Raw genomic sequence first — 5,451 nt, forward strand, 5'->3', positions numbered from 1 at the left:
AAAAAAAAAAACAGAGAAGAGCCTGAAACTCCTCTTTGGATCCTGTCTGGAGTCACAACTAAGAAAGAAAAGAAAAGAAAAGAAAGAAACTAAGCTTTTTTCAATAAAGGGGGCAGTTCGCAGTAACAGATCAACCCCTGCTTACACATTAATTACCACATTCTGTCCCATATGTTATGCTTCACATATAATCAGTAAGAATATAAATAATTAACATTTGTTATATTAAAATCCCAATCACTTACCAAGTTGTAAATCCATATATGTTGAAATAAATGCCCAAAATAAGTATGTTTTTAAAAGTGAAGTCTTTGACAATATTTACATTGATCAATCCATTTACATATAAATAGTAGAACAAATATAATGGCATTACTGCTAATTTCCACTTAATTTCTTCATAATATGGCTATCTGGTGTTGCATTAGTGAAGATACTTCCTACCAATACATGGGTGCCCCAAAGATCATTTACAACAGATTGCAGCAGCCAAGATCATCAACAGAGAATCCTAAGTGTTGGTAGCATTTATCTGTTCAAGAAGAGTGTTGCTTATATATCGTCCAAAAACTGGCATACCAGAAGATGAATCAATAAAGCCAGTCCACTCCAAGAACACAGGAAATTTCCTTATCATTAATAAACTTTTCTAAGACTATTTTTCTTTCAACTTCCACCTCTTTTCTCCAAACATTCCATTCTTAGTTTTCTGAGTTACTGTCTGAATCATCAATTTGCTACTAGCCACCTCTGAAAATAGTGATTCAGATTCTCTCTACAGCAATCCTGGACATGTTTGGATTACACTCTTAGCTCTAGCACTTTTCAAATAAGTGTCTGCACTGTTAATTTCTTATTCTACAGGTGCATTATTACCCTGAAATCCATTTACATTTTATACCATCACAAACTCATGTCTTTCAGGGGCCAGGAGATGGCTCAGTGGAATAAGCACTTCCCTGGCAAGCACAGGGGACTGAGTTCAATCTCTGGTTCCAGGAAAAAAAAAACAAAAAAACTCATGTCTTTCAGTTGATAAAGGTTCTGCTAGAACATCAGGCAGAGTTTTATGAACTTGGTTTTTCTTCTGTGCAGCAGTCCCATTGAGGTGATGATCAAAGGTTATGTTCCCAGGAAGCTGGAAATGCTGATTTTGAGGACTAAAATGTCCCACAGTTTTATCAGGCCACACTGTTTGTTTGAAGGCACATGTCTAGGGATGCAGTGGCCATATGAGACTCACCAGAACCTAAAGATCCTGCTGTTGAAAGCCTTTTGGATTGACAACTCTTTTAACTAAAAGATAAAATCCTGAGAGATAAGAAGCCAGTCTGGCCCTGCTGTAGAGCACACCAGTCATTTCTTGTGGAGAAAGCAGACACAGTCTTCTCTTTTGTAAAGCAGTTTGAGAGCATTGCCCAAGGACAGGTGAATTGGGAGAGCATCGCCAGTTTTTTAAAGTACTCTTCGCCGATAGGTCTTCTGACTGTTCCATCTGAGTTTTACCTGGCATTATGCCATGACTAAAGGAAAGAATCTAAGATTAATCAACTTCTGTTTATACAAATGACATTATACTGGAGACTGTGTATCTCTGTTGTTGAAACTCAGAGCCACTTTTTCTGTAGTGAAAGAACTATATGATGGAGGTGGAAGTATTGAACTTTAAACACCCAGGATCACTCTGATTATTAAAACAGCTGAACAAGCCAGCTGGAGTGAGCCATCTGAGAAATTAGTGATTGCTGTTACTGCTAAGGTTGTCCCAACTGTGTCCTGTGGTTGAAATTTTCTTCATCTGACAATGCCAGGTCTCAAGCTGAGCCCATGCTGGGTACTTGGACCTGTCTAACAGTGATATCAGGGTCTCCAAATTGATGTAAGTGAATTATAACTTCCAACCTGCTACATGTCCAATGAGTTTGTGTTCCCCCAAAATCAAAGAATAATCTAAGGAACAATGAAGGGTAAGAGTAGGAAATATTGAAGGAGAGAAATACAGCTCTTAAGAGGCAGGAGGAGCCCAGGTGGATTGCTGAGAACCCCACTCTCAGGGTAGTTTTATAGAGCACAACCACATGGGTACAAAATTGGTTACAGCTGTGATAAACCAAGATGATTATTGGTATAGTTGTTTAGGTAATATTGATCCAATGGAGAATCAAGTCACATAGCAAGTGTACATAGAAAGAACAAAGAACTTTTCATGAAAGGATGAGTCTAAGGGTCTTGGTTACCCACCAAGGTGACTGTTGTCTATTATTAGACCAGGTGCTACCATTTATCTTAGGTCTGGTCATTCTGTCTTTATCTTAAGGCCTGGTCTCCAACAGATACACCTCCAGCCACAGTTATAAGGAGTTTTCATCTTTGTCCTAACTCCCTTGAGGGCTCAGCCCTCCCTGACCGCCTATATTTCTACCTAACTCTACCGCCGATGATAGGAGCACTTCGATCTCTGCCTGCATCATTTAGGAGCCACAGGAATTTCAGAGAACCTGCCTCAGTGCGTCCCTGCCCAAAGGAATGACTGTGTGTGTGTGTGTGTGTGTGTGTGTGTGTGTGTGTGTGTGTGCTGAAAGAGTAGTACAGAATCATTCTCAAGGACCTCTCTGCAACTTTCACTCTAGTGTGGGTTAAGCATGTATGTTAATCTATGTGAATACCTGTTTTCAAGTATGAACCCAATCTCCTACCCAAGTAAGATTTGTTCCCCCTTTTCTTTAAGAGAATGGCAGTGGGTTTAGGATTTATTTCATTGAAGGAAACATATGTGTCTCCTTGGTCCTTTTCTGCTCCCTCCTGTGCTCCTCCAACCTCCCCCTTCCAGAAGCACTTTGAGCACACTTGGCCTTCTAGATGGGTTTCTGAATGTGTTTCTTCAAAAGCTACACCAAGCCTGGGAAAGCTGCGATCTCTGAGCTGCGGGCTTACATTTGCAACCAGAGTCTGCTCAGATACCTAGCATTCAATGTCATGAAGAAGGATGTCATTGGAGAAACTGAGGCATATTTGCATTGAGCAGCTCATCCAACATGATGACAATACAAATTCCAAAGCTTCTGGCCTCCTGCCAAGTGCTCTTCCCAAGCAGTGGAGTCTCTATGCAGCAGATAAATGTCTTCTTTTCCTTTTATATCCTTCTATTTTTTAAGTTAGCAGAGCTCCCTAAAGTGCAGTTACTGTCCAAATGTACATGGCAGGCTATGAGAGATTACTTCTGTCTGTAATAGATGCGCTGTGCTCAAGGTATTTTCATAAGTATAGTGATTGTCAATTTAGGCCTCTTAATACGTGATTAATGTGTATCTAAATAGTCATTGCCTAATTGGCCTGCTTCACCTTAGGGACTCCAGTGTGAGCATGCAAAGCAGACTTACTGAAAACGCCATCAGCATGTGCAGAGTGATCTAAGCACTCTATTATTGCACAAAGCATGTACATTCTAAGAGTCTTATGTTTCCTGTCTAATCCTACAGTTTTCACTGACCTGTTATGACTTTCACAGAACAGATTCCAGAACCACTTGGTTAAGTTAATATTATTTTAGCATCTATGAGGTCCATGAGTTCCAGAAAGGAGAACTGGAAGTGGGCCCAAGTGCAGGGAGACTAGAGACTAGTAGAACACAGAACAGTTTGTGAGCAATTATGAGTGTAGAAAGTTAGGACCTTAAAACTGACTTAGAAAAGGGATGGAAAACCCTCTTCTTTGAAGGAGGCTCACCTGGATGATGAGTGAAGATGGGAGTCGATGGGCTGAGGGGAGAAGGGGAGAAGCTGGGAGCTGTGTCATCCACGCAGGCCATCGAGGTAGGAGACGTGCATTGTGAGCCTTGCTGAGTCTTTCACTTTGGACTTTGCCTACGAACCAGTGGAGCTCCCTATCCTACTTGTTTCTTTTGCCCTCTATGGGAATGAAATGGAAGTATCCCTGAAAAGTTCCTCAGATTCTAGATTCTGATTCACAAAAATGTCTTTTTTTTTTTTAATTTTAGGGAAGGGTATACAGGGTGTTTAGGGTCTCACTACTAGATCAGACTCGTAGTGATCCACCTGTTTACAGCCTCCCAAGAGCTGGGATTACAGGTGTGCACCACCACACCTAGCCTGCAAATATGTCACTTGAACCTACTGAGCTAGGGACAAATGGCAGATAGGAAAGAGAGATAAAGGTAGCTGACTCTGAGCATTTGGGTCATTTTCATGCATCTCATTTGCAAACCCCCCAGAATCCTTGGAAGATTTGCATGTGACTCATAGAATCTGAGCCTTTTAAGTGGGTCATGCCTGAAAAATGGATGAAATTCTTGCTATGAGAGATGTTACTCAAGGAACAGTACAAGCCTGTCCTTTTCTGAGAATTCTTAAAACTGGTGACATAAATAGAGCCTGGAAAAAAATGGGAACTTGGCTTGAAGAGATCTCATATACAGGGATAATATTGGTATGTGTATGCATTTATACATGCTATAGCTTTTGTATGGAAAGTGTTTTAGAAGTTGAGCTCATAACCCAGTGAAAAAATGACAAGTGAAATGAATAGACACTTCATAGAAGAAGTATGAATGGCCAATAGATACATGAAGAAATGGCTATTAGAGAAATGGAAATTAAAATACACTGAGATTTCATCTTATCCCAGAACAAGTGACTGTCATCAAGAAATCAAATAATAACAAAGGGTGCTGAGGCTATGGGGTGGGAAAGGAACCCTTTTACACTGGTGATGGGAATGTAAACTAGTATCACCACTATGGAAATCAATTGACATAGAGTATCCTCAGAAGCCTAAAACTACAGACCATTCAACCCAACTATTCTGCTTCTTTTTAAAAAAAATTTATTAACTTTAATGAGAAAGAAATAGTGATGAGACAGTTTCGAAACAGGTTAGTAGACATTTACAATGATTAATACGTTGCATATTGTTGTCTTCGGAGTAGTTATTCAGGGTACAAGATGCAGACATGATATCTTGTCTAAATAATAGTAGTACAAATCTTTCTTCTCATTGAATATTCTGCTTCTTGATCGCTTCCCAAAGAGTTAAAACATCGTATTACAGTGATACATGCTCACCCACATAATACAAGCACAATTCTTAACAGCTAAGTCTTGGAAGCAGCCTATATTTCCATCAACAGATGAATGGATAAAGAAAATATGGTATTTACACACAATGGAGTACTTCTCTACCGTAAAGAAAGATAAACGTGAATTATCTGTAGGAAAATGGATGCACCTTAGGCCCTAATGTTAAGTAAAATAAATCAGATGCATAAGCTTAAATGTCACATGGTTTCTCTCATGTGAGAAACCCAGGGTACAAACAGAGCAAAACAAAAGACAGCTAATAGGAAGTGTGGAGATGGACCATTTTCAAAGAGGACAGGAATCAAGAAATGGAGAAGGAAGGGGAGGTAAGGGATGAACAGAAAGGGGTTGGGAT

General features: G+C 39.9%; 1 protein-coding gene and 1 pseudogene across 6 annotated transcripts in view; one reads left to right on the forward strand and one right to left on the reverse strand.

Annotated features, from left to right (window-relative positions):
* The window catches only part of Frmd5 (FERM domain containing 5), a 362,213-nt gene that overhangs the window by 266,789 nt on the left and 89,973 nt on the right, over nucleotides 1-5,451 (forward strand). The gene's annotated exons all lie outside the window — the stretch shown is intronic.
* On the reverse strand, nucleotides 379-1,360 carry LOC101584446 (annotated as a pseudogene).

Source organism: Octodon degus, unplaced genomic scaffold, assembly GCF_000260255.1.
Source record: "Octodon degus isolate 3935 unplaced genomic scaffold, OctDeg1.0 scaffold00002, whole genome shotgun sequence".
Classification (NCBI taxonomy): Eukaryota; Metazoa; Chordata; class Mammalia; order Rodentia; family Octodontidae; genus Octodon; species Octodon degus.